The 15,735-nt window shown below is 44.7% G+C and overlaps 4 non-coding genes across 4 annotated transcripts; all 4 read left to right on the forward strand.

The window, feature by feature from the left end:
• Window positions 1-3,845: 3,845 nt before the first annotated feature.
• On the forward strand, window positions 3,846-3,927 carry TRNAS-GCU (transfer RNA serine (anticodon GCU)). Its single transcript has one exon. It is a non-coding gene; the product is annotated as a tRNA-Ser (tRNA).
• Window positions 3,928-4,526: 599 nt separating this feature from the next.
• Window positions 4,527-4,608, forward strand: TRNAS-GCU (transfer RNA serine (anticodon GCU)). The gene has a single exon. It is a non-coding gene; the product is annotated as a tRNA-Ser (tRNA).
• Window positions 4,609-5,207: 599 nt separating this feature from the next.
• Window positions 5,208-5,289, forward strand: TRNAS-GCU (transfer RNA serine (anticodon GCU)). Its single transcript has one exon. It is a non-coding gene; the product is annotated as a tRNA-Ser (tRNA).
• A 593-nt stretch (window positions 5,290-5,882) lies between these two features.
• On the forward strand, window positions 5,883-5,964 carry TRNAS-GCU (transfer RNA serine (anticodon GCU)). Its single transcript has one exon. It is a non-coding gene; the product is annotated as a tRNA-Ser (tRNA).
• Window positions 5,965-15,735: the final 9,771 nt, after the last annotated feature.

Consider the following 15,735-nt stretch of genomic DNA (forward strand, 5'->3'; position numbering starts at 1 on the left):
CGCGAGGCCACAGTAAAGAAAAGACACAAAACGCAACTGCTGTCTGCACAGCTGGAGGCATTAGGGAAAGCAGAAGAAAAGCATAAGGCCCTCCAGTCGCCAGACACGCTAGCGGAAGTGCAGAGATTGAGATCCTCGGTCCGCGACACACTCATAGATGACACGGCTAGGGCCGTGACTTGGTCCAGACGGACCTTTTATGAGAAATCCAATAAAATGGATACTCTGTTGGCCAGGGCCCTACGCCCGAGACAGGGACACTCGCATATCACGCGTATCAAAGACGCTTCGGGTAAAATCTGTACAGACCCCACTGAGATTGCAGGGGTCTTCACGGAATATTACTCTAACTTATACAACCATTCCAACGGGACTGCTTCAGACCCTCAACGGGAAGTGGACGATGCCCATGCCTTTCTGTCTCGTCTCACTTTGCCAAAACTGCAAGCCGGTGAATCGGCGACTCTCGGAGCACGCATAACTACCGATGAGATAAACGTTGCAATTTCAATGCTGAAAGGTAATAAAGCTCCAGGTCCAGACGGTTTCGAGGGCAGTTATTACAAAGCTTTCCGAGAGGAGCTAGTACCTTACTTGGAGTCGTGGTTTAACAACCTCATGGGGGGTGGCGCCCCGGACCGGGACATGTCATTGGCGGACGTGGTATTGTTACCTAAACCGGGCAAGGATGATCTCGACCCGGGCAGCTTCCGCCCGATCTCGCTGATCAACCACGACTCCAAGATCTTGGCGAAGGTCTTGGCCAACCGACTAAACCCCTTCTTGACAAAACTGATACACTCTGACCAGGTTGGTTTCGTACCTGGCCGGCAGCTTTTTGAAAATACCCGGCGGAACATTGACCTCATTTGGAGGCAAACGAATAGGAAGATCCCAACATTGTTTCTATCCCTTGACGCCGAGAAGGCCTTTCATAGGGTAAAATGGCCCTATCTTTTCGAAGTCCTTCGACACTTTGGCCTGCCAGACTCATTTATAACTGCGGTTCAAGCAATGTATACAAATGTTAAAGCACGGGTTCACATATCGGGGGCGAAGGTGACACCCTTTGGCCTGGGAAACGGCACCAGACAGGGATGCCCTTTGTCTCCCCTGCTGTTTATCCTCTCCCTAGAACCCCTTCTGCAGACAATACGAGACAACCCGGACATCCATGGGATTTCGGTGGGGGGCCATCAGTACGTTGTGTCGGGTTTCGCCGACGACATCTTACTGACCCTGGCTGACCCACTTCCGTCTATGAGGGCGTTAACGGGTGTCCTAGCTGACTATAGTAGACTGGCAGGATACAAAGTAAACATGCCTAAATCTTGCGCATTACCTATTTGCATGCCTGACCCTGACATAACCTCCATAGGCGACACATACCAGATTCGCTCAGCTAGGGATCATATAAAATATTTGGGGGTATGGTTAACGGCAGACCCTGCTCGACTATTCACACAAAATTATACGCCTCTGATCCGCACGTTAATGACGGATATGGAGAAATGGCTGGATAAACCGATCTCATGGATCGGCAGAATCCACTCGGTGAAGATGAACATTCTCCCTAGGATTTTGTTCTTGTTCCAGGCCCTCTCAGTTACAGTAACCAAATCAGACCTGGGCGCACTCCAACAGGCAATAGGGAAATTCATCTGGCAGAACAGGAGACCCAGGACCTCTCGGAACGTTCTCTATCGAGCGAAGACGAGAGGAGGCCTGGGTCTCCCTAATTTGTACTTCTATTACCAAGCAGCGCAACTTACACAGATAGCCTTATGGCATTCCCCTCCAGGGGAACGGCGGTGGGTGGACTTGGAATCATCCCTCACGGGACCAGACTTGCCTCAATTTCTGATGTGGGTCCCAAGGGACCGTAGACCATCGACACACATCGAATGCCCGGCTATTGCGAACTCTCTGAGACTTTGGGACACCACATCAACCAAATATGGTTTGTCACCCCGACTTTCCCCCCTAACTCCCTTCTTGAGAAACACAGCATTTCCACCAGGATTAAACGCTAGGGATTTTAGGGGTATCGAAGGCACAGGGGTACAGCGCCTCTGCCACCTCTATGAAGGCGGCTCTGTTATTACGTTTGACGAACTTAAGACTAGGGCTACCCTACGCCCCGCCGACTTCTTTCGCTACCTCCAGGTGAGAGACTTCGCCCAGGCCCCTATGATTAAAGCTAGTGCACTGAGCCGGCCAACCTTCTTCGAGTCCATGTGCCTCAAAGAACGGTTTCCCAGGAGCCTCATCTCCATCCTGTACACACACCTGAGTACACACACGACGGAATGGGGTGACCTCACATATATATCTCAGTGGGAAGCGGACCTGGGGGAGGAATTGGAAGGCGTCGACTGGCAGGAAATCTGGGAGGCAGCAGCCTCTTCGTCTATATGTGTCTCCATGCAGGAACAGGCATATAAAACCATCTTTCGGTGGTATACCACCCCGGTGAAGTTATATAAAATGCGCAAAACACCCACGGACCTGTGCTGGAGAGGCTGCGGCCGGAAAGGATCCTACATACATATGTGGTGGGAATGCCCTGCAGCACAGAACTTTTGGAAACGGGTGGTAGGACTTTTGAAGGATATTTTTGATAGAGAGCTTAAGTTAGACCCATGGGTATTCCTCCTGGCCAGACCTCTTGACGACTGGCCCAGAGTGGAACAAAACCTATTGCACAAAGTGAACTTAGCAGCCAGAAGAGCCCTGGCCCAAGTGTGGCTCCAGACCGATACCCCCCCCAGTCGACGTAGTCGTACAAAAGATCAAGGACGCTTTCCTTATGGATAAGCTGACGGCGCTAGTTAGAGGCACTACTAAAAAGTTTGATAGGGTCTGGGCCCCGTGGATAAACAGCGGAATCGGAGACTAGGGGAGAGGAAAGGGGACTTACCCCGGAACACCGCCTGTGACTTCATCTTCGTCGGGGCCGGTTATGGCTTGGGGAAGATGCTTGCGGCACCTTGATTTCCACCACTTATAGTTTAAATTTAATTTTATGAAACTTACCTATAATCATAACACGCTACTACGGATTGAACCTACTCCTTCCACCCTCCCCCCCCCCTTTTCCTTCCCCGCACCCTCCCCCTCTTCTCACTGAGTTCCTTCACCCTATCTTCTCTAACCTTTCTACGTCCGACTCCATGTACACCAGGCCTTATCATCGCTACGTCCCCTATCTAGGTGACATCGCCTACTGAATGCTTTGGACACTATATCGCATACATGCCGATCCAATGCCTAGGGCGTCGCCCACAAATGATACGAGGTCAAAGATATCATGTAAACCAACTAGTCTTGTATATAGAACTGGGATTCATTGGCTTTTTAGACGAAAAACCGAGGCCCACTGCTCTAACAAGCTAGGGATTTATGTAGACCTGAGAGGTGTACAGAGGAGGACTGTTATCTTCCTATATTACTAAAATAAAAAACAACGAGGTGTAACTCCACACATGTTCATGCATTTATAACAACGGAACTCTCACGAGTTATGAAAACTGTGGACTGATTAATATTTCTGCTTTCTTTAACGTAATGTTTTCAAAACCATTGTATGTTCATGGTCTAAAGGTTTATATATGTGAGACAATGTTATTGCACTCTGTATCTCTTTATACTGCTTCCACGTGCCTGTGGTTACCTTACCTTGTGTATAAATAAAGAATTTAAAAAAAAAAAAAAAACAACTAACACGAACAAAAATTCACATTATTATCATCCCCAATCTGTAACTGTAAAAATAACACAAATTAGAGATACGGCCACCGTGCACTTCACCGACTGCGTCAAACAGCATGCGTGCGCCACTGTCAGACGAGGTGGCCGAGTGGTTAAGGCGATGGACTGCTAATCCATTGTGCTCTGCACGCATGGGTTCGAATCCCATCTTCGTCGACTTTTCTACAAAACTCTGTTCCTCAGAGAACTTTGTAAACTCACGTTACTGTCTGTGTTAGTCAACCGTCATTTATTTGCAAGGCTATTTTAATGGAGGGTCCAGGGAATTGTTACACCATAAATAGGCACAGAGTCGCATTCATGGCAGTTCCACAAGTTGGAAATAAGCACCATTTTTCCCATTGATACCTATAGCATAACAATAATGCTTGTCTTAAAAACAACTTATTCAAACAAAAATTCACATTATTATCATCCCCAATCTGTAACTGTAAAAATAACGCAAATTAGAGCTCAAATCAAAATTATTTTGATTGAGTCCAGAAAACAAGAGCACACCATGTCTTTTCCTCACCTCGGCAAAGAGAACCAATTTGCCTTGACACTTGATGGCAAAATCGACAGGAAAAAAGCACACATTTTTCCCCCCGATGTGTAGTGCATAACACTAAGGCTTGTCTTAAAAACAACTAACACAAACAAAAATTCACATTATTATCATCCCCAATCTGTAACTGTAAAAATAACACAAATTAGAGATACGGCCACCGTGCACTTCACCGACTGCGTCTAACAGCATGCGTGCACCACTGTCAGACGAGGTGGCCGAGTGGTTAAGGCGATGGACTGCTAATCCATTGTGCTCTGCACGCATGGGTTCGAATCCCATCTTCGTCGACTTTTCTACAAAACTCTAATCCTCAGAGAACATTGTAAACTCACGTTACTGTCTCTGTTAGTCAACCATCATTTATTTGCAAGGCTATTTTAATGGAGGGTCCAGGGAATTTTTACACCGTAAATAGGCACAGAGTCGCATTCATGGCAGTTCCACAAGTTGGAAATAAGCACCATTTTTCCCATTGATACCTATAGCATAACAATAATGCTTGTCTTAAAAACAACTTATTCAAACAAAAATTCACATTATTATCATCCCCAATCTGTAACTGTAAAAATAACGCAAATTAGAGCTCAAATCAAAATTATTTTGATTGAGTCCAGAAAACAAGAGCACACCATGTCTTTTCCTCACCTCGGCAAAGAGAACCAATTTGCCCTGACACTTGACGGCAAAATCGACAGGAAAAAAGCACACATTTTTCCCCCCGATGTGTAGTGCATAACACTAAGGCTTGTCTTAAAAACAACTAACACAAACAAAAATTCACATTATTATCATCCCCAATCTGTAACTGTAAAAATAACACAAATTAGAGATACGGCCACCGTGCACTTCACCGACTGCGTCAAACAGCATGCGTGCGCCACTGTCAGACGAGGTGGCCGAGTGGTTAAGGCGATGGACTGCTAATCCATTGTGCTCTGCACGCATGGGTTCGAATCCCATCTTCGTCGACTTTTCTACAAAACTCTGTTCCTCAGAGAACTTTGTAAACTCACGTTACTGTCTGTGTTAGTCAACCGTCATTTATTTGCAAGGATATTTTAATGGAGGGTCCAGGGAATTTTTACACCATAAATAGGCACAAATTCATGGCAGTTCCACAAGTTGCAAATAAGCACCATTTTTCCCATTGATACCTATAGCATAACAATAATGCTTGTCTTAAAAACAACTTATTCAAACAAAAATTCACATTATTATCATCCCCAATCTGTAACTGTAAAAATAACGCAAATTAGAGCTCAAATCAAAATTATTTTGATGGAGTCCAGAAAACAAGAGCACACCATGTCTTTTCCTCACCTCGGCAAAGAGAACCAATTTGCCCTGATACTTGACGGCAAAATCGACAGGAAAAAAGCACACATTTTCCCCCCCGATGTGTAGTGCATAACACTAAGGCTTGTCTTAAAAACAACTAACACAAACAAAAATTCACATTATTATCATCCCCAATCTGTAACTGTAAAAATAACACAAATTAGAGATACGGCCACCGTGCACTTCACCGACTGCGTCAAACAGCATGCGTGCGCCACCGTCAGACGAGGTGGCCGAGTGGTTAAGGCGATGGACTGCTAATCCATTGTGCTCTGCACGCATGGGTTCGAATCCCATCTTCGTCGACTTTTCTACAAAACTCTGTTCCTCAGAGAACTTTGTAAACTCACGTTACTGTTTGTGTTAGTCAACCGTCATTTATTTGCAAGGCTATTTTAATGGAGGGTCCAGGGAATTTTTACACCATAAGAGTCGCACAGAGTCGCATTCATGGCAGTTCCACAAGTTGGAAATAAGCACCATTTTTCCCATTGATACCTATAGCATAACAATAATGCTTGTCTTAAAAACAACTTATTCAAACAAAAATTCACATTATTATCATCCCCAATCTGTAACTGTAAAAATAACGCAAATTAGAGCTCAAATCAAAATTATTTTTATTGAGTCCAGAAAACAAGAGCACACCATGTCTTTTCCTCACCTCGGCAAAGAGAACCAATTTGCCCTGACACTTGACGGCAAAATCGACAGGAAAAAAGCACACATTTTCCCCCCCGATGTGTAGTGCATAACACTAAGGCTTGTCTTAAAAACAACTAACACAAACAAAAATTCACATTATTATCATCCCCAATCTGTAACTGTAAAAATAACACAAATTAGAGCTCAAATCAAAATTATTTTGATTGAGTCCAGAAAACAAGAGCACACCATGTCTTTTCCTCACCTCGGCAAAGAGAACCTATTTGCCCTGACACTTGACGGCAAAATCAACAGGAAAAAAGCACACATTTTTTCCCCCGATGTGTAGTGCATAACACTAAGGCTTGTCTTAAAAACAACTAACACGGGGGGGCGTGGTCTGCAGCCGAGCGAGCTGGACGTGTCTGGCTAGAGCTCCGCTGTAACCACAGTGCCAACGGCTAACAACCTCTGTGCCCCTGTGCCTTCGATACCCCTAACAATCTTACTGACCCTGGCTGACCCACTTCCGTCTATGAGGGCGTTAACGGGTGTCCTAGGGAGACCCAGGCCTCCTCTCGTCTTCGCTCGATAGAGAACGTTCCGAGAGGTCCTGGGTCTCCTGTTCTGCCAGATGAATTTCCCTATTGCCTGTTGGAGTGCGCCCAGGTCTGATTTGGTTACTGTAACTGAGAGGGCCTGGAACAAGAACAAAATCCTAGGGAGAATGTTCATCTTCACCGAGTGGATTCTGCCGATCCATGAGATCGGTTTATCCAGCCATTTCTCCATATCCGTCATTAACGTGCGGATCAGAGGCGTATAATTTTGTGTGAATAGTCGAGCAGGGTCTGCCGTTAACCATACCCCCAAATATTTTATATGATCCCTAGCTGAGCGAATCTGGTATGTGTCGCCTATGGAGGTTATGTCAGGGTCAGGCATGCAAATAGGTAATGCGCAAGATTTAGGCATGTTTACTTTGTATCCTGCCAGTCTACTATAGTCAGCTAGGACACCCGTTAACGCCCTCATAGACGGAAGTGGGTCAGCCAGGGTCAGTAAGATTGTTAGGGGTATCGAAGGCACAGGGGTACAGCGCCTCTGCCACCTCTATGAAGGCGGCTCTGTTATTACGTTTGACGAACTTAAGACTAGGGCTACCCTACGCCCCGCCGACTTCTTTCGCTACCTCCAGGTGAGAGACTTCGCCCAGGCCCCTATGATTAAAGCTAGTGCACTGAGCCGGCCAACCTTCTTCGAGTCCATGTGCCTCAAAGAACGGTTTCCCAGGAGCCTCATCTCCATCCTGTACACACACCTGAGTACACACACGACGGAATGGGGTGACCTCACATATATATCTCAGTGGGAAGCGGACCTGGGGGAGGAATTGGAAGGCGTCGACTGGCAGGAAATCTGGGAGGCAGCAGCCTGTTCGTCTATATGTGTCTCCATGCAGGAACAGGCATATAAAACCATCTTTCGGTGGTATACCACCCCGGTGAAGTTATATAAAATGCGCAAAACACCCACGGACCTGTGCTGGAGAGGCTGCGGCCGGAAAGGATCCTACATACATATGTGGTGGGAATGCCCTGCAGCACAGAACTTTTGGAAACGGGTGGTAGGACTTTTGAAGGATATTTTTGATAGAGAGCTTAAGTTAGACCCATGGGTATTCCTCCTGGCCAGACCTCTTGACGACTGGCCCAGAGTGGAACAAAACCTATTGCACAAAGTGAACTTAGCAGCCAGAAGAGCCCTGGCCCAAGTGTGGCTCCAGACCGATACCCCCCCAGTCGACGTAGTCGTACAAAAGATCAAGGACGCTTTCCTTATGGATAAGCTGACGGCGCTAGTTAGAGGCACTACTAAAAAGTTTGATAGGGTCTGGGCCCCGTGGATAAACAGCGGAATCGGAGACTAGGGGAGAGGAAAGGGGACTTACCCCGGAACCCCGCCTGTGACTTCATCTTCGTCGGGGCCGGTTATGGCTTGGGGAAGATGCTTGCGGCACCTTGATTTCCACCACTTATAGTTTAAATTTAATTTTATGAAACTTACCTATAATCATAACACGCTACTACGGATTGAACCTACTCCTTCCACCCTCCCCCCCCCCCTTTTCCTTCCCCGCACCCTCCCCCTCTTCTCACTGAGTTCCTTCACCCTATCTTCTCTAACCTTTCTACGTCCGACTCCATGTACACCAGGCCTTATCATCGCTACGTCCCCTATCTAGGTGACATCGCCCACTGAATGCTTTGGACACTATATCGCATACATGCCGATCCAATGCCTAGGGCGTCGCCCACAAATGATACGAGGTCAAAGATATCATGTAAACCAACTAGTCTTGTATATAGAACTGGGATTCATTGGCTTTTTAGACGAAAAACCGAGGCCCACTGCTCTAACAAGCTAGGGATTTATGTAGACCTGAGAGGTGTACAGAGGAGGACTGTTATCTTCCTATATTACTAAAATAAAAAACAACGAGGTGTAACTCCACACATGTTCATGCATTTATAACAACGGAACTCTCACGAGTTATGAAAACTGTGGACTGATTAATATTTCTGCTTTCTTTAACGTAATGTTTTCAAAACCATTGTATGTTCATGGTCTAAAGGTTTATATATGTGAGACAATGTTATTGCACTCTGTATCTCTTTATACTGCTTCCACGTGCCTGTGGTTACCTTACCTTGTGTATAAATAAAGAATTTAAAAAAAAAAAAAAACAACTAACACGAATAAAAATTCACATTATTATCATCCCCAATCTGTAACTGTAAAAATAAAACAAATTAGAGATACGGCCACCGTGCACTTCACCGACTGCGTCTAACAGCATGCATGCGCCACTGTCAGACGAGGTGGCCGAGTGGTTAAGGCGATGGACTGCTAATCCATTGTGCTCTGCATGCATGGGTTCGAATCCCATCTTCGTCGACTTTTCTACAAAACTCTGTTCCTCAGAGAACTTTGTAAACTCACGTTACTGTCTGTGTTAGTCAACTGTCATTTATTTGCAAGGCTATTTTAATGGAGGGTCCAGGGAATTTTTACACCATAAATAGGCACAGAGTCGCATTCATGGCAGTTCCACAAGTTGGAAATAAGCACCATTTTTCCCATTGATACCTATAGCATAACAATAATGCTTGTCTTAAAAACAACTTATTCAAACAAAAATTCACATTATTATCATCCCCAATCTGTAACTGTAAAAATAACGCAAATTAGAGCTCAAATCAAAATTATTTTGATTGAGTCCAGAAAACAAGAGCACACCATGTCTTTTCCTCACCTCGGCAAAGAGAACCAATTTGCCCTGACACTTGACGGCAAAATCGACAGGAAAAAAGCACACATTTTTCCCCCCGATGTGTAGTGCATAACACTAAGGCTTGTCTTAAAACAACTAACACAAACAAAAATTCACATTATTATCATCCCCAATCTGTAACTGTAAAAATAAAACAAATTAGAGATACGGCCACCGTGCACTTCACCGACTGCGTCTAACAGCATGCATGCGCCACTGTCAGACGAGGTGGCCGAGTGGTTAAGGCGATGGACTGCTAATCCATTGTGCTCTGCATGCATGGGTTCGAATCCCATCTTCGTCGACTTTTCTACAAAACTCTGTTCCTCAGAGAACTTTGTAAACTCACGTTACTGTCTGTGTTAGTCAACTGTCATTTATTTGCAAGGCTATTTTAATGGAGGGTCCAGGGAATTTTTACACCATAAATAGGCACAGAGTCGCATTCATGGCAGTTCCACAAGTTGGAAATAAGCACCATTTTTCCCATTGATACCTATAGCATAACAATAATGCTTGTCTTAAAAACAACTTATTCAAACAAAAATTCACATTATTATCATCCCCAATCTGTAACTGTAAAAATAACGCAAATTAGAGCTCAAATCAAAATTATTTTGATTGAGTCCAGAAAACAAGAGCACACCATGTCTTTTCCTCACCTCGGCAAAGAGAACCAATTTGCCCTGACACTTGACGGCAAAATCGACAGGAAAAAAGCACACATTTTTCCCCCCCGATGTGTAGTGCATAACACTAAGGCTTGTCTTAAAAACAACTAACACAAACAAAAATTCACATTATTATCATCCCCAATCTGTAACTGTAAAAATAACACAAATTAGAGCTCAAATCAAAATTATTTTTATTGAGTCCAGAAAACAAGAGCACACCATGTCTTTTCCTCACCTCGGCAAAGAGAACCTATTTGCCCTGACACTTGACGGCAAAATCAACAGGAAAAAAGCACACATTTTTTCCCCCGATGTGTAGTGCATAACACTAAGGCTTGTCTTAAAAACAACTAACACGGGGGGGGCGTGGTCTGCAGCCGAGCGAGCTGGACGTGTCTGGCTAGAGCTCCGCTGTAACCACAGTGCCAACGGCTAACAACCTCTGTGCCCCTGTGCCTTCGATACCCCTAACAATCTTACTGACCCTGGCTGACCCACTTCCGTCTATGAGGGCGTTAACGGGTGTCCTAGGGAGACCCAGGCCTCCTCTCGTCTTCGCTCGATAGAGAACGTTCCGAGAGGTCCTGGGTCTCCTGTTCTGCCAGATGAATTTCCCTATTGCCTGTTGGAGTGCGCCCAGGTCTGATTTGGTTACTGTAACTGAGAGGGCCTGGAACAAGAACAAAATCCTAGGGAGAATGTTCATCTTCACCGAGTGGATTCTGCCGATCCATGAGATCGGTTTATCCAGCCATTTCTCCATATCCGTCATTAACGTGCGGATCAGAGGCGTATAATTTTGTGTGAATAGTCGAGCAGGGTCTGCCGTTAACCATACCCCCAAATATTTTATATGATCCCTAGCTGAGCGAATCTGGTATGTGTCGCCTATGGAGGTTATGTCAGGGTCAGGCATGCAAATAGGTAATGCGCAAGATTTAGGCATGTTTACTTTGTATCCTGCCAGTCTACTATAGTCAGCTAGGACACCCGTTAACGCCCTCATAGACGGAAGTGGGTCAGCCAGGGTCAGTAAGATTGTTAGGGGTATCGAAGGCACAGGGGTACAGCGCCTCTGCCACCTCTATGAAGGCGGCTCTGTTATTACGTTTGACGAACTTAAGACTAGGGCTACCCTACGCCCCGCCGACTTCTTTCGCTACCTCCAGGTGAGAGACTTCGCCCAGGCCCCTATGATTAAAGCTAGTGCACTGAGCCGGCCAACCTTCTTCGAGTCCATGTGCCTCAAAGAACGGTTTCCCAGGAGCCTCATCTCCATCCTGTACACACACCTGAGTACACACACGACGGAATGGGGTGACCTCACATATATATCTCAGTGGGAAGCGGACCTGGGGGAGGAATTGGAAGGCGTCGACTGGCAGGAAATCTGGGAGGCAGCAGCCTCTTCGTCTATATGTGTCTCCATGCAGGAACAGGCATATAAAACCATCTTTCGGTGGTATACCACCCCGGTGAAGTTATATAAAATGCGCAAAACACCCACGGTCCTGTGCTGGAGAGGCTGCGGCCGGAAAGGATCCTACATACATATGTGGTGGGAATGCCCTGCAGCACAGAACTTTTGGAAACGGGTGGTAGGACTTTTGAAGGATATTTTTGATAGAGAGCTTAAGTTAGACCCATGGGTATTCCTCCTGGCCAGACCTCTTGACGACTGGCCCAGAGTGGAACAAAACCTATTGCACAAAGTGAACTTAGCAGCCAGAAGAGCCCTGGCCCAAGTGTGGCTCCAGACCGATACCCCCCCAGTCGACGTAGTCGTACAAAAGATCAAGGACGCTTTCCTTATGGATAAGCTGACGGCGCTAGTTAGAGGCACTACTAAAAAGTTTGATAGGGTCTGGGCCCCGTGGATAAACAGCGGAATCGGAGACTAGGGGAGAGGAAAGGGGACTTACCCCGGAACCCCGCCTGTGACTTCATCTTCGTCGGGGCCGGTTATGGCTTGGGGAAGATGCTTGCGGCACCTTGATTTCCACCACTTATAGTTTAAATTTAATTTTATGAAACTTACCTATAATCATAACACGCTACTACGGATTGAACCTACTCCTTCCACCCTCCCCCCCCCCCTTTTCCTTCCCCGCACCCTCCCCCTCTTCTCACTGAGTTCCTTCACCCTATCTTCTCTAACCTTTCTACGTCCGACTCCATGTACACCAGGCCTTATCATCGCTACGTCCCCTATCTAGGTGACATCGCCCACTGAATGCTTTGGACACTATATCGCATACATGCCGATCCAATGCCTAGGGCGTCGCCCACAAATGATACGAGGTCAAAGATATCATGTAAACCAACTAGTCTTGTATATAGAACTGGGATTCATTGGCTTTTTAGACGAAAAACCGAGGCCCACTGCTCTAACAAGCTAGGGATTTATGTAGACCTGAGAGGTGTACAGAGGAGGACTGTTATCTTCCTATATTACTAAAATAAAAAACAACGAGGTGTAACTCCACACATGTTCATGCATTTATAACAACGGAACTCTCACGAGTTATGAAAACTGTGGACTGATTAATATTTCTGCTTTCTTTAACGTAATGTTTTCAAAACCATTGTATGTTCATGGTCTAAAGGTTTATATATGTGAGACAATGTTATTGCACTCTGTATCTCTTTATACTGCTTCCACGTGCCTGTGGTTACCTTACCTTGTGTATAAATAAAGAATTTAAAAAAAAAAAAAAAACAACTAACACGAACAAAAATTCACATTATTATCATCCCCAATCTGTAACTGTAAAAATAACACAAATTAGAGATACGGCCACCGTGCACTTCACCGACTGCGTCTAACAGCATGCATGCGCCACTGTCAGACGAGGTGGCCGAGTGGTTAAGGCGATGGACTGCTAATCCATTGTGCTCTGCATGCATGGGTTCGAATCCCATCTTCGTCGACTTTTCTACAAAACTCTGTTCCTCAGAGAACTTTGTAAACTCACGTTACTGTCTGTGTTAGTCAACTGTCATTTATTTGCAAGGCTATTTTAATGGAGGGTCCAGGGAATTTTTACACCATAAATAGGCACAGAGTCGCATTCATGGCAGTTCCACAAGTTGGAAATAAGCACCATTTTTCCCATTGATACCTATAGCATAACAATAATGCTTGTCTTAAAAACAACTTATTCAAACAAAAATTCACATTATTATCATCCCCAATCTGTAACTGTAAAAATAACGCAAATTAGAGCTCAAATCAAAATTATTTTGATTGAGTCCAGAAAACAAGAGCACACCATGTCTTTTCCTCACCTCGGCAAAGAGAACCAATTTGCCCTGACACTTGACGGCAAAATCGACAGGAAAAAAGCACACATTTTTCCCCCCGATGTGTAGTGCATAACACTAAGGCTTGTCTTAAAAACAACTAACACGAACAAAAATTCACATTATTATCATCCCCAATCTGTAACTGTAAAAATAAAACAAATTAGAGATACGGCCACCGTGCACTTCACCGACTGCGTCTAACAGCATGCATGCGCCACTGTCAGACGAGGTGGCCGAGTGGTTAAGGCGATGGACTGCTAATCCATTGTGCTCTGCATGCATGGGTTCGAATCCCATCTTCGTCGACTTTTCTACAAAACTCTGTTCCTCAGAGAACTTTGTAAACTCACGTTACTGTCTGTGTTAGTCAACTGTCATTTATTTGCAAGGCTATTTTAATGGAGGGTCCAGGGAATTTTTACACCATAAATAGGCACAGAGTTCATGGCAGTTCCACAAGTTGGAAATAAGCACCATTTTTCCCATTGATACCTATAGCATAACAATAATGCTTGTCTTAAAAACAACTTATTCAAACAAAAATTCACATTATTATCATCCCCAATCTGTAACTGTAAAAATAACGCAAATTTGAGCTCAAATCAAAATTATTTTGATTGAGTCCAGAAAACAAGAGCACACCATGTCTTTTCCTCACCTCGGCAAAGAGAACCAATTTGCCCTGACACTTGACGGCAAAATCGACAGGAAAAAAGCACACATTTTTCCCCCCGATGTGTAGTGCATAACACTAAGGCTTGTCTTAAAAACAACTAACACAAACAAAAATTCACATTATTATCATCCCCAATCTGTAACTGTAAAAATAACACAAATTAGAGATACGGCCACCGTGCACTTCACCGACTGCGTCAAACATCATGCGTGCGCCACTGTCAGACGAGGTGACCGAGTGGTTAAGGCGATGGACTGCTAATCCATTGTGCTCTGCACGCATGGGTTCGAATCCCATCTTCGTCGACTTTTCTACAAAACTCTGTTCCTCAGAGAACTTTGTAAACTCACGTTACTGTCTGTGTTAGTCAACCGTCATTTATTTGCAAGGCTATTTTAATGGAGGGTCCAGGGAATTTTTACACCATAAATAGGCACAGAGTCGCATTCATGGCAGTTCCACAAGTTGGAAATAAGCACAATTTTTCCCATTGATACCTATAGCATAACAATAATGCTTGTCTTAAAAACAACTTATTCAAACAAAAATTCACATTATTATCATCCCCAATCTGTAACTGTAAAAATAACGCAAATTAGAGCTCAAATCAAAATTATTTTGATTGAGTCCAGAAAACAAGAGCACACCATGTCTTTTCCTCACCTCGGCAAAGAGAACCAATTTGCCCTGACACTTGACGGCAAAATCGACAGGAAAAAAGCACACATTTTTCCCCCCGATGTGTAGTGCATAACACTAAGGCTTGTCTTAAAAACAACTAACACAAACAAAAATTCACATTATTATCATCCCCAATCTGTAACTGTAAAAATAACACAAATTAGAGATACGGCCACCGTGCACTTCACCGGCTGTGTCTAACAGCATGCGTGCGCCACTGTCAGACGAGGTGCCGAGTGGTTAAGGCGATGGACTGCTAATCCATTGTGCTCTGCACGCATGAGTTCGAATCCCATCTTTGTCGACTTTTCTACAAAACTCCGTTCCTCAGAGAAGTTTGTAAACTCACGTTACTGTCTGTGTTAGTCAACTGTCATTTATTTGCAAGGCTATTTTAATGGAGGGTCCAGGGAATTTTTACACCATAAATAGGCACAGAGTCGCATTCATGGCAGTTCCACAAGTTGGAAATAAGCACCAGTTTTCCCATTGATACCTATAGCATAACAATAATGCTTGTCTTAAAAACAACTTATTCAAACAAAAATTCACATTATTATCATCCCCAATCTGTAACTGTAAAAATAACGCAAATCAGAGCTCAAATCAAAATTATTTTGATTGAGTCCAGAAAACAAGAGCACACCATGTCTTTTCCTCACCTCGGCAAAGAGAACCAATTTGCCCTGACACTTGACGGCAAAATCGACAGGAAAAAAGCACACATTTTTCCCCCCGATGTGTAGTGCATAACACTAAG

This window comes from Pelobates fuscus, chromosome 1 (genome assembly GCF_036172605.1).
Source record: "Pelobates fuscus isolate aPelFus1 chromosome 1, aPelFus1.pri, whole genome shotgun sequence".
NCBI lineage: Eukaryota > Metazoa > Chordata > Amphibia > Anura > Pelobatidae > Pelobates > Pelobates fuscus.